Below are 20,119 nucleotides of genomic sequence, written 5' to 3'. Positions count from 1 at the left end.
AGAAAGGCAGAAATAGCCTTCTGTTTCATGATATCAAACCACACAGCTGCTGACATTTCTTAAGAAGATTATTTGAACATTATGGTCAAGAAAGCAAAGATCATCCTATTCACAAGTAACCTTTGAAGAGATTATGAAGATAAAAGAACAAAATAGGATGTGAAAAGATTGAAAGTTATTTCTTGACTATATGTTATTAAAGAAGCCCCAGATATTTTAACAGTATATATATATTATAATTATGATTAACTGTATATTATAACTTTTGGGAAACCTATCACTGTGCTTGTCATAAGTAAATAGAAAATAATTGCATATTTTCTATATGAAATGTCTGTTCAACATTTACAATTATGGACATATATGTTTAAAATTCTATTAGACACTCAAGTAGAGCCATCAGTTAAAAGAATGAAAAACTGGAAAAAGGTCTGGATTAGAGATATAAAATTAAAATTAACATGATATATATAGTATTTAAAAATAAGCCTAAAATATGAAAAAATTATTTCCACATAAAACTTGCACACTAAGAGTGAATTTCCGAAGCACTGATTCTTGTAGGTCACTGATCTGAAAAGTGATGTATTTAAGAGAATGCTCACAGGGCACTGACAGGCAGCTTTGGGTCATGGGTCATGTAACTCAGATTTCTCTAGTGTGAAATGAGGCTTGCATCTGCTCTAATGTTATTGCTTTTCAAACTTTTTTGGTGGTTCTTCTATTTATCCCTTATTTTAAATGTTTGTGCCCTTTAGAGACTGCTCTTTGGATCTTTATTTCCATTAAATATTCTCCAAATATGATTCTATCAAATTTATGCTATAAATGGCATCTGTAGTTCATTAATGTCTGAATTTTATCTTTAATCGTGAGCCATCACTTTAGTTCCAGATTTGACATTTCTCCTGAGATGTCTCATATTATCCAACACCTAGCAGCTAACAGCTAATATTGGTAAAGAACACTCAACTGATAAATAATACAACTTATATTATTCACCCAAATCTAAAATTAGAGGGATCTTTGTACACATTTTTCTTTATACAGCACTTTCTTTCTTTCTTTTCTTCTTTTTTGTCTTTTTGAGACAGGGTCTCACTATACAGTTCAGACTAGTTTTGAACTCATTTTGTAGTCCAGGCTGGCCTTGAACTCACAATGATCCTCCTGCCTCAGCCTCCCAAGTGCTGGGATTACAGGTGTGCCACCAAGCCCGGCTCTATAGAGTAATTTCAATGCACAAAATCTTTTCCATTCTATCTTTTAAAATGCCATCTCAAATCTATTGACTTACTACCCCTTTGCCATGCTGTAGTCTTAGCTACAGTTATTGTATTAGGGACTGTGGAAGTCATTTCAAAGTCTCTCATTTATTCATTTATGCCCCAACAATACATTTTTTCACTTAACAGTCTCAATAATAATTTTTTTTATAGGATGAGAGAGATATATATCAGTATGCACATGGTTTCAGTTTTCCTATATGGTGACTGTTTACCCAAAGTAACATACCACTTCTCTTAGAAATCATGAAGTATGATGACAATAAGAAAAAAATACATTTCAAATGACAAATTGCTTAGCTCAGTTTTCAGAAACATTTGGAAACAGAAAGAAGCTGGAGTCCAAGTGCTATGTCACTGCTACTGAATGCTGCTCTTCCGGGAAGATCAGAAATGTGTGGGAGGAAGGGGAACCGAGTGGGAGGTGTCTGGTAACCTGAGAGGAACAGGTTTCAAGAAATCACAACACAAAGATGTTTAAGCATGTGAGCAAACTTCTGACACGTGACAGTGAACTTGCTGCTGCAGCTAAGGAGCATGAGTTCTAAGGAGGCTGCCGCCAGTAAGTGGGGGCCAAGGTGACGGGTGTAACAGTGGTGTCAAAGACAACGCCACCAACACATGTCCTACAGTCGGAAAGATTCCCTCGGGTAGGTTTCTCTTCATGACGATTGCAATAAAGGGCACACAGAGGATGGGCATGCAGGGCTAGCAGAAATTACTGTTGCAATATTTATGGTAGCTTGCTAACTTTGTTGGCTTTAGACCATCTAGGAAATTAATAAATCAAATTTCTGGGCATGTTGGGGTAGGTATTGAGGTATGACTTTGAATCATATGTCTTGTTCATTTCTCATTCTTTTCCTTTGATTTACTTCTTCAGGAGCTATGAGGTGACCAGTTTTTATCTGCCAAGCTGTTGCACTGTGAAGTTTGGGTTTGGAGTCAGTTGATGAAGGACTGAATCCTCTGAAATGGTGAATCAAATGAAACCTCTCCTCCTGTAAATGGTGCGTGTTGGGTATTGTGTCCCAGCGAATTGAAAACCAACACAGAAACTTGTAGTGAGAGAGAAGCTATTGGTGTTTCAGCACCTGATCGGGTGGTTTATCACACTGTAGAACTGGCTTGTTGTTTGGGAAGTTTTGGAGATGTAGGCTACAGAAGCCCTAACATGTTGTAAATAGAGATATATGAGTGGTTTTGGTCAGAGCTTAGAAAAAGAATGCTATTAGGAATGCAGACAGTAAAAGGCCAGGCTTAGGGGGTTTCAGGTGGGAAGAAGTCCATTGGCAATTACTTTGTGTAGTGTACTTTGGAGAAAAGTTTTATATGCACTTTTCCCTTGTCCTGAGACTTTGCGTGAGACTGAGATCACAGATGAAGGAGTAACTGATTTGGTGGAGGAAATTTCAAGGAGCCTAACATTCAGGCTGAGGCATGGGTACTGCCAGATGCTTTTACACAGTTTTATAAGGAGAACTGGGAGCAGAAAGCAAAACAGAACTATTTGAAAAGCTTGAATTTTGGCCTAAAAAATGCCCCACATATTTAGTTGGGCGAGAGGCAGTGTGGTTGCTGAAGAGATTAGCACCAATATAAAGAACTAATACTCTATACAAGGCCAGAAGGAAAAGTGTTTTGAGGGTGTCTCAGAAGTAAGCAAGGGTGCACCCATTGCAGGACGAAGGGAATAAAAGGGTTAACACTTCCTTTGAGAAGAGAGCTGCAGGGCCCCCACTCTAGAAAGGTTGCCTGGGAAATTGGTTTTCTAGCATTCATTTTTCTGTGCTTAGCCATCCAAGCACTGAGACCTCTGCGGTCATGGTTAAATGGAGCCTGGGTACTGCTGTCCTTACCAGAAGTCCTTGGCATCGTTCATATGATGATGGTTTTATCAATCAAGCATTGTGGGGTCAGGAAAGGCCCCAATCAGCTTGTAGGGGAAGTCCTAGGAGGCCAACCAAGGAAAACCTAAGAGGGCAATGCATGAAGCTATTGGAACAAACCCAAAGCTGCACTGGAGATTCCAGGAATTTGGAGCTACTAGGAACATGGAATGTCTGGCGAGAGAAGTTGCACTTTGTGAGTGGAGCCAGACCAAGAGGAGGCCAAGTGGACTGCACCCAGCAAAGCAAGCGGTATGGGGCCACTGAAGCTCCGGAACTCCCACTTTACCGCGCTCTGGATGCTGCGTTTAGGGTTTCAATGTTAATGCTTGCTTTGCTGGAGTACCACATTGTCTTGATTTTATTTCTTTTCTATCCCATTGTTACCCCTTTTTGGGATAGGAATGTTTAACCTGTGCCATTGTACCTTGATATTAAGTCACTTGGATTTTGCTTGTTTGTTTTTGCAGGGGCTTGCAGCTATTCATTTGCCTTGTGTCTCAGAAGAGATTTTGAGTTGGACTGGAAGCAACAGTTGTCAACCATCACTGGGGTTGTCTCAAGACTCTGAGAAAGGGATTATTGTGTTTCAATTGTATTTGCCGTACTTGTATCACTTTAGGTGAAATCATGGCAGTCATTGCAGTCAGGGTTTGCAAGGGAATAGATTGAATACAGCACACATAATTTACAGGGTTATATTATCTGAATATCCTATTGGTTTCATTTTTTAGTTCTACTTATCTGGGGGGCTGTAATACATAATTTAACAAAATATAACATAACTCTATGTAATTATAAGTTGAATGTTAGTTATAATATATGTTTTTAAGATCTTAAACACTTGTATGGGACAAGAGTGTTTAATTATTGAAGTGTTCTTACAGACCATCTCAAAAGCACTGGTCTTGTAGAAATTTAATTACATTCAGTCCTTCAGAATCAACCTGTGAATTGGTTTGATGTTCTTGTGTCCTTGCGCATTGTTTCTCATATTTAGGGTCTGGAACACTGGATTTGAACAGAGATAATTTTAGAGATTTCTTGGAAACATACATCTTTTCACAAATATATATATATATATATACATACATATATATGTATACATATTATATATATGTATACATATCAGTATCTTTGCTGAATTTCATATATATGTATACCTATCAGTATCTTTGCTGAATTTCATATATATATATATGCAACATCTTTGTTCATTTGTTCTCATAATAACCAAATGTTAAGGTTTTACAATGGTGGATGTGTTACCTTGTAAAACGTTTTCCTTTAAATGGAGATGAAGGAGATATAAACTTTATTTGAAGAAAAACTGATATTCTTATATTAGTTTAAAAATATTATAGTGTATCTGAAGTGGCATGGGTGAGAAGCTTCACTTCCTGAGAATTTATGCAAAGGTAATCACTCATCCCTGAAGATTAGTGAACCTCAACTCCACGTGATCGTATTTTTTTATTTGTTTCATCAGTGACATGCTTTCAGGGAACAGAAAAGTCCTCTAAATTCTTAGTTAGTGCTAGCAACCAGCTGCCAAACTCTGCTGCTTAATGCTTCATATAAATTATCAAATTCATCTTAAAAAAAAAACTCTGTAATTTATGTAAACTAAATCACTCATAGCTAAAACATTTGTAAACTCAACTCCATGTCAGTATTTTTCTGTTTGTTTCATCAGTTGCATGGTTTTACGAAATATAAAAGTCCTCTAAGATCCTGGTTTCTATTAGCAACTCAGTGCAGAACTCTGCTGCTAAATATTTCATGTGCATCATGGAGTTCATCTTCATAAAATCCCTGGAAGGTAGATGGCATCCTTAGTGTTTAGATAAAGAAGACAAGCCTCAGAAAAGTAAATAAATTTCCTCAAGATCACCTTGATACTTAGCAAAAAAATCACCAGTGGCCAGAGTTTGGTCTTAGTCCCATCTGTCTCACATCTCTGGTCTGTACTGTCTGATTTCCCCAAAGATTAATGGCAAACCAATCTTTAATTTAGCATCTTTCCTTGGACTGTACTAAGTTTTTTCATTTACTTCAACAGCATCTGACAGTCTCAAAATCCTTTTTCTATTAAGACACAGAAGCAGATTATAAAATGAGCTTTGTCTATATGTATGGTCTATGGGATACAAAAAAAGATGCCTCAAAAAGACAACTAGTCAATGAGAAGCTGGAAATTAAGATTTTGATTCTTCCTATCTCACCCAGTACTGAACTGATGCATTTCTTTTCAGGAGAAAAGCTTTCCATATTTGAATTTGAGATAAGTGATGTGGTAATGTAGTGATGTAGAAAATGTAATTTTCATTCATTGCCCTGGTCTTTGATTAAAGAATTATAGCCTTGCTTTGTAAAGCAGGCTTTTTCAGTGACGAATTAAAATCACCACGAGCTTCATTCCGTTTCCTTTTTTATTGTGTCTTGTGTCTCGAGCCTCTCTTAAGATCACCATGTAAACATTTAATGATGATGATGTTAACAAACAGAAAGACCTTGTTATACTAATGAACCTAATAAATGTATATAAACTAATACCTGTATGTCATAGTTAACTTTAGTGAATACACATTAAAGAGTCTCACAAGACTGCAATTCCACACAACAATAACCTCCTCTAATTCTACGAATTAAAAATCCAGGAACAGGGACGTGGAAAAATTATCAGCTCCATCCTCACTATGTAATAATCATTACATGTCTAATAAAAAGATGGATTATTTCTCCCTAAATGCTCAATTTTTCTGAAAATCTGTCCTTTCCCACTCAGTGAGCTTGGCTTCTAAAAGGGAGGGATCTGTTCAGCCATGCCTGAAGCTATTTTTCAGGTTAGTTAAGTACCAAAAACAGACAGTAACTGTGGTGAATGAATCATTATCTGCCACTGCAGAGTGAGGGTCAGAAGTGTGTGACTCAGTGATGCAAGGTCTGGACCTCAGCTATGAGTCTACTAGCACCTCAGTTATTACTTAGGAAAAAATCACCAGAGACCGTTGGCCATTGGCAATTTGATCTTGGCAAAAGAAGACTAACTTTGAACCACATTCTAGAGCTGATTAAAACACAGTTTATATAGACTTTATTTTTACCAGGTCCATACATATATATCAGGATTATGCATACACATTACTAGACAGATATGCGTTAGAATAAAGTATCTTTAATTCAACTTATGTAGGTAGAAGATATCTTTTTTATTTATTCCCTTTTCCGTTATCTAATTCTGACACTGGCCTGGTATATCAGCTACATTTCTGGATATTTGCTGGGGCACAAATGTAAAATGCAGAACTAATAAGAGAAATGTAGATTTTAATTAAAGAGCAAAAAGGAAAGCATTTTCTATGGTTAACAATAGAAATGGTTAAAGTCTTCAGTTGGCCCTTTTTATTGAACTTATTTCTTCCTATTATGAGATTTAATTTAAAATATGAAAAACTTTCTTGCCAGGAAGGGTTTACAGAAGGTGCTTATAAAATACACTGTAAATATTGAAAACCAAGATGTGTATCACAATTGTTAAAAATTAAGGTACAATACAGTGAAAGCTAAAAGTATAAGCATACAGGAATCTATGGTTTGGTTTTGAGAGAAAAAAGGCAAAATTAATGTTAGTCTGAATTAGCCAAAAAGACCACTGAACTCATTTATTAACCCTCCAAGGATAACAGTCTTGTGGTTAATTAAAAATATTTATGTTCTCCAATTCAGTTTACTTTATAAGCACTCTACATTTCTTTAAATGCCTTTAAAGTTAAAATTACATTTATATGAGAATAGTGTGTGTAGATATTTACAATTCCAAGGTAACCTTCATCCCTTAAGCAAAATAAAACTCTAATGTTCCATCTAAGATCATATAAGCCTTACAAATTCAAGTAATTGAACTTAAAGACCAGCAGAAATAACAAGACAAAAGAAAACATAACTTCTGGGCTACCTTGAGAAACTCCTTCATTTCTCTGTAGACACTAGACCTAGTGAGGCCAGATAATCTGCCCAGTGTCAACTGAAACAAATGTTTTCTGTAAATTCTCATAAAATAAAAGATTTACCCTGCAGCACAAACTTGGTGATGTTTACTGAGCGGGCCAGATATGAACAATGCCTATGTTACAGTGATTTCAGGTTTTCAAAGTAATTAATCATTCATCACCTAAAAATCCTCGTAGGATTTCCTGTTTCCCATTGGTAAGAACTGTACTTCCCGCACGCTATTTTGGGTGTACAAACATCATTTACGTCTCATTTCCTACTATCCCTTCCTAGTCCAACCTCACTGAATTGTTATTTAATACCTCTGTGTTTGTCTGTAAAATTCTCTTCCTTAAAACCATTTTTACCTGCTAAATCCTACTCTTACCTAAAAAAATCCAATATTTAAAACACTGACAGAGTTATCACTGTCCCTTGAATTTTCCCTTGTATCTTATACATACATTTTCTATATGTTCCAGAAAATTGTCTGGAAACTCTTTGACTAATATTCAGTTTTCCCTACTAAATTATATACCCTTCAAGGAGAGGGTCATTCTTTCTCATATGTATCTCTTATGCCTAAAATAGGCATGGTAACAATTAAGATTACTTTCTAAATAGTGCCTCTTGCTGATTTCTTCATTCTGTAATACATTTAACATAACCATTAATCAACAATAAAAAATGAGGGGCTGGAGATTTAGCTCAGTGGCACAGTGCCTGCCTGGCAAGCGCAAGGTTGTGAGTTTGATTCCTGGTACCAGAAAAAAATCAAAACCAAAACCAAAAAAAAAAAAAAAAAGAAAAAGAAAAAGAATAATATAAAATGAAAGTTAATATTGGAGTTATAAATTACTGATTAAGTCCAAACCACTAATGTTCAAAGTAACAGTTTGTTGATTTTACTAATGTAGAAAATTGTCTATATTTTTCAACATAAATGAGAAAGGGAAGTTTTTGTTAGCCAAAGAGAGACAATTCATTTCTAGAATGTAATATGAATTTTCAAGGGGACAAACCATATTTAAACTATGGAAAGGAGAGAGTTCTGTGGTCTCTGCAACCTGAACACCTTGTAGTGATCAGCAGAAATAGCCTAACCTGCTTTTGTGTCCACCTGACAGGTTAATCACATGTGGCTCCATGCTTGCCAAAATTTTTAAAATTTGATTTGCCATTAATGGAGTAGGTATAGTGACTAAATAATAATTGATTCACTTAGTCTTTTTTTTTTTTGGTTTTTCTCTGGTACCAGGAACAGAACTCATGACCTTGCGCTTGCCAGGCAGGCGCTTTGCCGCTGAGCTAAATCCCCAGCCCCTTGATTCATTTAGTCTTAACCCTCACTATAAACTCAGTAACTTTCCATCCTGGTTTATATGGCACTTTTTCATTGAAAAATCTATTACAATAGATTTTAATCAGATCAATTGCAGGTATATTAGCAGGAATGGGACTTCTCAGAGTGCAAAGCAAGGGTGAGACTCTAAATTAGCTATTGGTTCAGAACCCATACAGGGGGGTCCTAAATAAGTGATAAACTCATCCTCCTCGGAAGTCACTTGTACTTTCTATAACTGCAACCAGAGGCAGTGAATTCAGGGAAATTTTAGAGCTTGACATCTACATTAGATCCTTCAGCTTGTGCCCTAGTGGAATATTTAAAGCAATCTAAATTTGCTGCTCTTATTGAACAGTCCTAGACAGTAAAAAATAAGGAAACCTGATGAGTCAAATGCGGATTCTAATGATTAGAAAGTGAAGAACTAGTCAAACCCTTTTAGATGGAGAAAGAACAATTGCTAATTTGGATTTGCACAGATATTCCACATCTTTAAATTGATAATCCCTCCTTTTTGAAGTGTAATAAAACCATATCTCTTTAGTTTCAAGAACCAGAGGATTCAAGCAGCAAAATAAATTGTAAGGAGCAGACAAAATGAGCAAATAGGTTTAAATTGGTTAAGATAAGAGATGAACTAGTGAGTCAAATTTCTTGGCAACTTCAGTATGTACTGAATAATGACTAGGAAGAGTTTCAGTAGAATTTTATGCATGAAAAATAAGCACAAAGGAAAATGAGGAAGTATTTAGCACAGAACAAAAGCACATAAATAGATAATCTGGTGATGAAAATGAGGAAACGAAACTTTGGAAAAATTTACTTGATGTTGATTCTGATCACAAAGACTGCCTATTAGATTACTTAAATTGCAATAAAATTAAACAGACAACTCAGATCCTAAGAAATATTTCATTCTGAAGGAAAAACTCAGTGACATAAGAGGTAAGTCTTAAAATTTCATTGTCATATTAGTTTTTATAAAGCTTTATTCTAACTTCTTGCTGTAGCATATATTTAACTTAGAAAACACAGATTTATTTGTTGAGGGCACTTTAAATTGTTTTCTAGAAGTAATCAGTAATAGACAGACAGTAGATAAAGAGGTGGGTCAGTTGGCAAACATAAATGGATATAGGAAGATTAATAGAAAGTTGAATTGATAAACAGATAAAGTTGGTTTAGAAAGCTCTGAAATTTAATTGACTTTAAAGTCCTTTAATAGTTGCAGTATAGGCACTACACTATTGCCTTAGGTTTGGGGGTGAATGGCATATATCATTTTTCATATTTATTTTTTGAATCTCAATGTTGTTTTCTTTTTTCTTTTTTTATTTTAAAGATAAAAGAACGGAAACATATTAACAAACACACAGATATAAACAACACAAAAATAATAAAAGCAATGCAGATTTCTATTGCTTTATTGAAAGGAACAGTTAATGTTTAATTGTTTGATCAATCTGGCATATATAATTTTAAAGAAAAATATATTTTACAGGACTTTTCAGATATAAGTTGATTTTGCCCAAAGCAGTGTACATAGACTCAGCTACATACTATAATCTCACAGCCAATGAAGACTATTATGTAAAAACAAAAATTCCGGGGCTGGGGATTTAGCTCAGTGGCAAAGCACCTGCCTCACAAGCACAAGGTCATAAGTTCGATTCCTGGTACCGGAGAAAAACCAAAAAACAAACAAACAAAAAAAAAACAAAAAACAACAACAACAAAAATTCGTAGAATGTAAAGCAACCACGGAATCAAAACCTCCAGGTGAGGGGCTTGAAAGTAGGAAGCTATGAAAGCATTACTGAGATTCCTATGGTTTCAGTGCTTACTTTAGGAGTGCTCATGATTCCAGGAACAATGGTTTTAATATGTGAACTTTCCCTAAGAATGCAATGTATGACTTCGGGGAAATTGGGACAATAAGTGCTACATTTTATCTTCCAGGGTATGTATTCAGTCTAGTTGTATCCAGAATGGGTTAAAAGCCCTCCAATTCTATATTTAAGCCTTTGATAAGTGCTGAAAGGTGAGAATAGAGTAAGGGGAAATAATACCACCAAATAGCAATAACAACAAAAAATGAACCTTTCCTTCCAAAGAGTTTCCACTCTGGATTGGCACGCACGAAGAACAAAGATAAATTCTGAGCATACGTGCAACGATATGTGATCAAGCACGTGGCTACTGAGGCAGTGTTAACAGGAAGGTAAATAAGAGGTTAGTGCGGGCTTGAGCTGTATCACAGTTTAGAAGCCAAGTGAGCTCAGGGGACTGCTGTAGCGCACATCTAGTCCAGTGGGGAGAGTATTTTGCATACAGACTTTTGAAAGGTGAGGTGAGATACTGAGATGTTCACTGTAGGGGGAGCACAATGAAGAACAAATGCAGGAGTGCGTGTAGCATGCCCCCAGGCTGTCAAGGAGCTCATCCCCGGAGCAATATTTCAACTATCCCTCTGTTCCTTGTTCTTTATCGTACTACTGCAGTGTTCTCTGAACCAGCATCGTTCAGAAGATCAGGCCACAGAAAGGATGGTCCCATTCACTTTTCCTTTTTGATTCTGTTATAGGAACTGAACCCAGGACCCACAACACTGAGCTTCGTCTCCAGCCCTTTTTGTATTTTTATTTTGAGTAGACTCCATATGTTACTAAGTTGGTCAAGCTGGTTTCGAATTTGAGATCGTCCTGCATTAGCCTCCGAGAGTGCTGGGATTACAAGTGTCTTCTCCCACACCTGAGCTGAAGTGTGCTGCTCCTGCATTCAGCAGATGGACACATGTGATTCTCTGAACGGCTTTCAGATGCTAAGGTACCTGAGGTGTGGGAGGAGCACAAGGGGTGAGGAGGAGAAAGGATGCAGTGGTGACACAGGGAGCTTTTCAGACCTTGGGCAATTTGTGGTCTAAACTATATGGGTTTGTGGGTTTATCTGCATACTTGGGGCATTTTAAGCAATTCTCTAGGGCTGCAAAATGTGAAGCAGCCTACAAAGTACTATGTTTACATAATATTTTCTAAGTACATCAAATTGCCTTTTCAACACCACCATGTTATCATTTCTTTTTAAAAGATGAATTCTGACTTATAATTAGACTGGGAATCTGTGCTCTAATCCAGTTCTGAGATGTGCTTGTGACCTATTTTTCTGAATACTTGAAAAACATCTGCTCCATGAACAAGCTATGTGTTCATCTCCTTTTCTTTTCTCTTTTTCTACCACTTTATTCTTTCTCAACCTTCCTCTGCCATTGTCTCTTTATCTCCCGGTCTCTGCCATTCTTTTTTCTCTCTTTCTGTCCCTCATCACACCGAATGTGAAACTTGAACTGAGCGCTATAAGTGCCCCGTCATCTTTAAGCATTTTGTATGAAATTTTTAATTGACTCCTTCCCAGGCTCCGTAGTCAGGATTCCTTGATCAGAATTCTCCCCAGTAGACTTGTCCCTCCTCTCCCTCTCTCCTTCCCCTTCCCCGTCTCAGGCTGTCTGGGTCGGCTGACTTGCTTTGTGCTGAGGTCATCCCTGATCTCCACCTGTTTCAGAAAGGTAAGGAGTTACATTGCATTCTCAGGAGGGATTTATTTAGTTTCGCATTTTATTTTTATGCACAATCCTGAGAGCAAGTCTTTTCCTACAAAGTCCTGTGCGGTTTCAGTCGTGAAGGAGTGCGCAGCCCTCACCAGTGAGGCCCTGCCCATGAAACCCCAATGAGGCCTTGAGATATACCTGCCCACAGATGAGGAGTGAGCAGAGAGTCTTAAGTTTTGTCTAAAGGTCAATGAGGTTGCGGTCTCTGGGCACCTTTCCCCAACAATCCCTGCTTTCAGGGTGTGGCAGAACTGAGAAGAAGAGGATGCAGCCACAATTCCTATGTCACCATCCCCCTCTACGGCCATCCACAGTGATCCCAGGGGTCTCTCACAGGGACATGTAATCAGTGTTCAGTACGTGTCTCGCTCTGCCAGGCAGGCACTGTTAGATGACCGGGACAGAGGAGCACTCTGCTAGATCCTTGTAACAGCCTTGTAAGACACAGGAATATCATTTCTAATTTACAGAGGAGGAAGCAGGTGTAAAGAGGCTACGTGATTTACCCAGGTAATACAGGTACTACAAATTTCAGAAAAGGGACATTAGCTCTTCCAAACAAAATAAGCACATTTAGTTTTCAGAAAAGCAGTATAATACCAAGTAAATATATTTTCTGGGAATTCTTTTTTGTTTCATATCTATTATATTAACCTCTAGAAATTGAAAGAAGACTTTAGGCATTAAGAGAACAGAACATTTGGTAAGAAGGCAGACACTAAAATCTAAAAAAGCACACTGACTTTTTAAAAGTGCACTGATTTTTACAATATACTGAAGTGCAGTGTACTTTTAAAAGTACAATATTCATTTTAAAGTACACTGACTTTAAAATACACTTTTAAAAATGCACAGATTTTAGAAAAATACATGGATCTAAAAAATACACTGACATCCTTTCAGTGGGGCTCTTGCAGTCAAGAGGAGCAGACCATTCTCCAGCAAAATTTCTTTAACATTTTTATTTCTTTAGTAGATAAACTAGTGATGCAACTAAAACAATAAGAACCCCTAAGGCTTGTTCTGCTTCAACTCACTAGAGTGCCTCCCACACAGAAGAGAGAAAAATAACAGCAAAATTTAAAACTGAAAATTAATACATTACAAAGAAACTTCAAGAGCAACTAATAAAATGAATATGCCAACTGATCTAGCAAAAGACCAAGAAAACACAAATACTAACTGTAGTTTGATAAAGGGAGAACTGTAGCTCTAGTGGAAAATAAATGCATGACATCCTAGACACTGTGATGGATTTTGTACATTGTTTTGTATCTGGAATCAAACGCAGGACCTTGTGCTTACCAGGCAGGCACTTGTGCCACTGAACTATATCTCTGGCTGATTTTATAGGTAGAAGAATTGCTAAAATTTATTTAATAAGTGATAATAATTCTAAACAGGTCAATAGTCATGAAGTATATTAAAAATGCTGCCAAAGAGTTACTTTCCTGAAAGAGTGTCAGACACAGAGTTTTGAAATGCATTCTTCATCTTTATAGGAACACATAATTCCAATGCTGTTAAAGGATTTTAGAATTGAGCAGAATATACAATAATTACTATTTTATAAAATCGGAATAACAGTTATCTAAGTCATGAGAATGCAAGTACACAAACGGGAATTATAGAATAATTTCATTACCATGAGGAATAGGAATAACCCTTAAAAACTCAGCAGTACAATGCAAGAATAATTTATTATGGCCAAGCATAGACTAGATTTTGAAAGCAAAGATGTGTTAGAGCTGGTATATCAAAACCATAATCCATTATCATAATAGATCAGTGAAGGAAGACCATATACTGTCTTTAATATATGCTTACAAAGCACTTGATAAAAACAACTTTTTCTAATGAAAATATTTAGTAAATAGGGGTTAATAATCATTTCTTAAAATATATACATTAATATGTATACAAGTGCACATGTACATGCGGTTATATGTAATATCAAAAGATCACAAACTACCAAAGGTCAGTGTTAGGGTTACACTTAGTGGTGATATTTTCAAAGCAGTGGAAATTAAAAACAATATTAATTTATAGATATTTTTATCACTAATACTATTTAATATTATCTTAATGTACTGACACATATGGTTAGGTAATAGTTTGAATATAGAAAGAAATATTGTAAGGATTTGAAATGGACAGAATTTTTAAAATTCTCAAAGCAATGAAATAGTTAAATTTAATTAAAACATTTCTTATATTATAAACAATGACTCATAGAAAATTTTATTGAAAAATAATTCTACTTCCCAAGGCAATAAAACCATGATACATTTTTAAAGAATAAATTTAACTAAAATGCAGAGGTGGTAAAAATTATACTCTATTGAAAACTTGAATGGTTTGGAACATCGTTGGTGTTGAATTGGATGATCCAGCATTGTAAAGATATTGGTGCTTCCTCTATTAATATAGAAGTAAAATGCTTCTCCATAAAAAAGTGAACAACATTAGACCTTGTCTAGATAATTTATTGCTGTAACGTAGAACCTACAGCATTACCTGGCACTTATCAATTTTAATAAATTCTTGCACATTGGATAAACAGATGTATGCTTATATGGTAAAAAGTAATTTGTAAAGTAGATATGTGACTTTATGTTGTCTACTATCAAGTTTCTATTTAAAGTACATGACCAAAGTATTTGCAGTGCTCTTTATTACAAAATACATTCTTACTTCCTAATTTTTATTTCTATAATTTTCAAATTGTTATAATAAATATATAATTGTATGAGGTTAAAATGCTCAAATATGAAAAATTGTTTATTTACAGTGAGGCTGTGACATTCAGTATCATCTGAACTTGCATTCTTTATGATTAAATTAATTATGTCTGAGTGCTACAGTTCAGCCGTGGTGATGGTATATATTGCAAAGGAAAAGCACTGAGAATGATTAAATATTTTTCGTTAAAGAAAACAAATATATTCAGGACAAGTCTTAACTGCATAAGTTAGAGTTTACAAAACACTTTCACATAGGTGCTCATTTAATTCTCATACTATTGTTTTTACTATAGACATAAGATGAATAATTCTTAGAATGGACAAAGTATCCATAGTTACCATATTAACGCAAAAGCAGGACTTGAACTTGCCTTAACTGCTGCACTGGATGGCTAAGCAATGACAATTATCTTTATGTAGCTGGTGCTCCACCTGGGGAAACAGTATGTGTTGGGGTGATGAGGAAGGCAAAGATAGGAAGTAGACTGGATGAGAAAATCCAAATTTCCATTTAGAGCATAACTGTGCAGACTGCTCCTTAATACTATGGCATTTTATTTAAATGTAATATTTTTTTCATCCAGAATGAAAAATTAAGACTGGGTCATACTATGAAGGCAATGTTTTCCTACTTCAGCAAAGCTCACCCTCTTCTCAGTGAGGCCAAGTTGCAGTTGAAAAGGTTGTAAATAAAAGATGAACACATGCTGACTCAAATGTAAAGAAACCATAGGAAGTAAATTTGGTATTTCGACTTCTGTGCTATTTGGTGAGCTTGGACACATGCCTACGAGTGAGCTCTTGTTTACAATAGCACATTTTCCTGTTATGAGGGAAATGAGGCTTTATTTAGAGTATTGTATTTGGGGCATCAAAATTACTTTCTACCTGTATTGAATCCGTATGTATCCATGATGAAAAGAAAACTTTTGTACTCTAATGAATGATAGTGTGTGATTCATAATAAAAGGTTATGAATTTCCACTTTGCAACATTTCCTTTTCAAACATCTACAGACTTCAATATTTGCTCCAACTACACTTACAGAGATTACAATCTCATCCTAATAATGCCCTAACAAGAAAGAACACAACGTCAGTTTGGAATGAGCGATACCTTTTTCCTCTGAGTGAAGAATATTAAGAACAAAATAAAACAATTTTTTGTATTGTTTCTCACTTTCAGGAGAAGTTTTAGAGATAATTTTCTTTATTTTTCAATAGCTGAATCCCTTGATACTGGAGAGCAGAACAGAAAGAATAAAATATTGATATATTGCAACTACCGTTGAGTTTTAATTTTCCCTGGTGAATCACAGAAATTTGTGTTATTGGTATTTTATTTATTGGTACCTTATTTATTAGTAGACAACTCTCACTGAAGGCATTAAAACTCATTAAAGATGAGAAAAATATGTAAGCAATTGACACATAATGGCTTCCAGTTTTAGAGAAATGTTTATCTTGACATTGCACTTGATTTACTGTAACAATCTGATCATCTATGCTTAGCTTCCTAACAAATTCAACACCTTTGAAATGTAGCTAGGGATCCAGTAGTAACTGGAAGCAAGGTCTCCTGAGAAGCCACTTGCTATACAGATGAGTCAGTCATGAAAAGTTATGCCTGGGAGAGGCTCTTTGTGCTCTCATTTAGAGGGTCTTAGCTTTTTCTTTGCACATGATCCTAACAAGTCTGCTTTTGACTTTCTCTACCTTGAGTACACAATAGTCAAAGTGACTTTCTTAAGTCGCAAAAGTAATCAACTACTCCTTGTTCGAAATATCTGAATATAAGATATACCCAATATGATTTTGGAAATGAATTATTTTTTATAACATATACCCATTAATGTGTATATATATGTGGAAATCATATATACAATGTTTATAGAGAAAAAGTTATTTCTGGGCTTGAGGAAACAAATGACACTAATACTATGCACTGTAAGATTATGCTATGCACTACAAGCTCATATGCTAAAATCTTAACCTCATATGTATGGTATTAGGAACTTCTGGAAATGATTAAGTCATGAAGGTGGAGCTCTCATGAACAGAATTAGTACCCTTATAAAATAGACTCAAAAGAGTTACTTTATCCTGGTACTATGTGAGGACATAGGATATAGAAGGTACCATTCACAAGTCAGGAATATTAATCTGGCAGACACTAAATCTGCTGGCACCTTGATCTTAGACTTCTCAATATTCAGAACTGTGAAATTCTGTTGTTGACAAACTATTCATCCACTGAATTTTATTATAGCAGCTTGAATACGCTAAGACAATTAATTAGTACTGATTTTGATCCTTTCAAGTGAGCTATTCAGTACAATAGAAAAAATTTTATTGAAATAAGTATGTAAGAAATTTTGAGGATTCTATCCTTGCTTTCTGGGTCTACATATTTTTTCCTAGTTTCCTCAGATATATTCAGTAATTATATTTTGAGAATAGTAATATCGTCTATGTCTGGCTTCAAGGTCAGAGTGTCTCCTCTAAACTGACAGCAAGGTCAGGAAATGTTACTTCTAACAGAAACTAACAGAACTCAAAATAATTCAAGGAAAGTGGTCTCTCTACGGATGGTTTATAAAAACACAGTAGCTCCAGGTAGCACCGCAAAAGAAACTACCACACACCAAGCAGAGAGCTATACATATTTAAGTAATTCTCACTCTATCACTAAATCTCCATATCCAATATTATGAGTTTTATCCCAACTTTGCAAATGAAGATCAGAGAGTTTAACTATTTCAGGGCAAATAGGTATCTGTAAAATCTCAGGTAGACTGAAATGTAATTAAAGTTGTCTGAGATACCATAAAAGTTTTTGATTTTCGTAAAACCTAAGAAAATGAACATCAGGTTGAACCTATCACTAATTAGCCAATAATAGCCTAGGAGTCATTGTATTAGGAGGGCTGGGGCTTACCAACTGCTAACAACGGCACTCTTATGGAACCAGATGCACCTTCAGGCTCCGGGGGTATTGGCGATGCTAATAATGACGCTAACTAATAAACTGGCTGAGCACTTTCTATGACTCAAACATTGCGCTAAATATGCTCATACATTATGCTATTTAAATTCGACCACTCTATAAGGCAGGTATTCTTATTAACATTTTTTGGATAAGAAAACTGAAGCTCAAATAGCTTAATTTTTTAGAGAAATGCAAAATTTGAATTAAGACTCTTGTGATTCAAAACTCTAGGTCCTTTACGTCAGTGTGCACAGGGCCTTAATGACTGTCCAATTGCCCCATTTCCTTGTATTTTCCACGATTGTGTGCACAAACACCAGTCTCACGATCATACATTTGGTTTCCATATTCTAGCTCTTCAAAGGTGGCTATCCGCATTATCATAATGTAGTGGCCCCTTAACGCACTAAATGCCTGGAACGCACTTAGTTACCGCGACTCAGTTCCTTGAAGTCTTATTACCCTCAGAGAAAATGAAAAAGAAATGAACTTTCTGAGAGCGAAAAGCCGAGGAACAGGAGATGGACTGCACCCAAGCAAAAGCCAGCCACTCAAGACATCTGTAATGAAAACTGTGCCGTTTATAAATATAGTGGTTTCTTTACATTCTGCAAATGCTAAATGCAAAGCCTCTTGATGACGCGCCCCATGTTTTCACCAAATTCATCCGCATAAATTTCCCCAAAGGAGACCTATGGCAAGCAAAACTCCGAGGTGCCAATAAAGACTCCTTAGGTAAGAGGAAGTGTGTTCCGTGCAGGTTGGGGAAAGGGACACTCTTACAAGGTGGGCAGGAAGTTCGAAGGCAGGAAAAGCTGTGTCACTTTTCCTCTGCCTTCCCTTCCTCCGCATATCACCGCTCTTACTTTCACCTTGCTTCCTCCTTTCTCCTTCTAAAATTGGATCGGAACTCCTTTAGGGCTCAGCAGAGCATTGTAATACACAGGCTGTGGGTGGGAGGAAGGCTTGTGTTAGGGTTACCAGTGCGGGCAACTTTGAGGGGTCTGCCTGGCGCAGATGGGAGGGATCTCCTTCCAACCGCTGTTTCCACTGGAGCTCGTCAGCATGGCGGCCCGGCAGTTCCCAAGGAGGCTCTAAGGATGGTTTTCACAGGCAAGGAAGGGTCTCAGTGTGTAGCACAGCTAAGGAACTGTCTTTACAAAGTATGCACTGAGAAGAAATGCATTTTCACATCCACTGTAAACGCTTATGAAAGATTAGCTTGAAAAAATACGCCCGTATTTATTTAGGTCATTCTTCATCCTCCTATTTTGCTTAAGAGCAATAAAGAAAGAACAGAACAATAATATAAAGCTAAAGGGGAGTTACACACAGGCGTGCGTGACAAGGACAGATCTGAATTACTGCTAAGTTCGTGAACAGCTCATCATGTTCATGCTGGCTTTGGGTGAAAGACAAAGTGCTTTATATGTGTAAAATAATGGTAAGTATAAATATTTTCCTATTTGGTTAGTAGAATTATTAGTTGATATATAATATAAAATATTTCAATATGGTTTTATGAATTATTTAAAATTTATCTAGACCATGTTTTCCTACAACGGTGAATTTTTTAAGTGAACTAGAGAGGAAAGTTAAGATGCTGAAACAATGCTATGCCATATTTTAAAGTCAATTAAAATGCCCTTAGCTAAAAATATATAACTTTGTTTTTAAGTTTTTGTTTCAAATAAGTTTTAGTGGACATATGAGCATATTTTCTTCTTCCTTTTTTTTTAACCATTTAGCATGCATGTATAATTTTTATTTTACTTTCAATTGTCAAATCATCGTTGTGTATATTTATGGGGTCCAAAGCAATATTTTGATATACATTTCCCTTGTGGAATTATTAAACTAAGCTAATTAATAAAGCCATTTTTCTTAGATAACTGCTTTATAAGCTAGTTTTTAGATCCTAAATTTTGTAACTTTTCATACTTGACCACTATGAAAAAAGAGACAATTCAAATGAATGTTTAAATTTCTTTGCAGCTTTTGAGATTTCCTGGGATTATTAGGAACTCGGATAAACAAGGAACAACTTGTATATTTCCTGCTGTCCCACATTGCTTATCTAACTAAACTCAGTGAAAATTAGTTCAAAGACGCATCAAGTATGTAAGAATATTAATTATTTAAATATAGTCCTTGCCCTGTCTAATAAGATAGCCTGCTGCCCACAGATGTGTTTACCTGAGAAATTAAATTTGAAAACTTATGATAAATGTCTTTTTTTTTTTTTTTTTTTTTTTTTTTTTTTTTTTCTC

General features: G+C 35.8%; 1 protein-coding gene and 1 long non-coding RNA gene across 3 annotated transcripts in view; one reads left to right on the top strand and one right to left on the bottom strand.

The window, feature by feature from the left end:
- Lingo2 (leucine rich repeat and Ig domain containing 2) overlaps window positions 1-20,119 on the bottom strand; it is a 1,180,631-nt gene that overhangs the window by 183,148 nt on the left and 977,364 nt on the right. The window lies entirely within an intron of this gene.
- LOC106150338 overlaps window positions 9,342-20,119 on the top strand; it is a 28,515-nt gene continuing 17,737 nt past the window's right edge. Inside the window, exons 1-2 of the long non-coding RNA XR_001237088.1 lie at window positions 9,342-9,458; window positions 11,015-11,339. This is a non-coding gene — a long non-coding RNA (uncharacterized LOC106150338). The remainder of the gene's footprint in view (window positions 9,459-11,014; window positions 11,340-20,119) is intronic.

Source organism: Chinchilla lanigera, unplaced genomic scaffold, assembly GCF_000276665.1.
Source record: "Chinchilla lanigera isolate Chin_1 unplaced genomic scaffold, ChiLan1.0 scaffold00071, whole genome shotgun sequence".
Taxonomy (NCBI): domain Eukaryota; kingdom Metazoa; phylum Chordata; class Mammalia; order Rodentia; family Chinchillidae; genus Chinchilla; species Chinchilla lanigera.
Note: the sequence above shows the minus strand (reverse complement) of the source record. Positions and strands in the feature narration are given on the sequence as shown.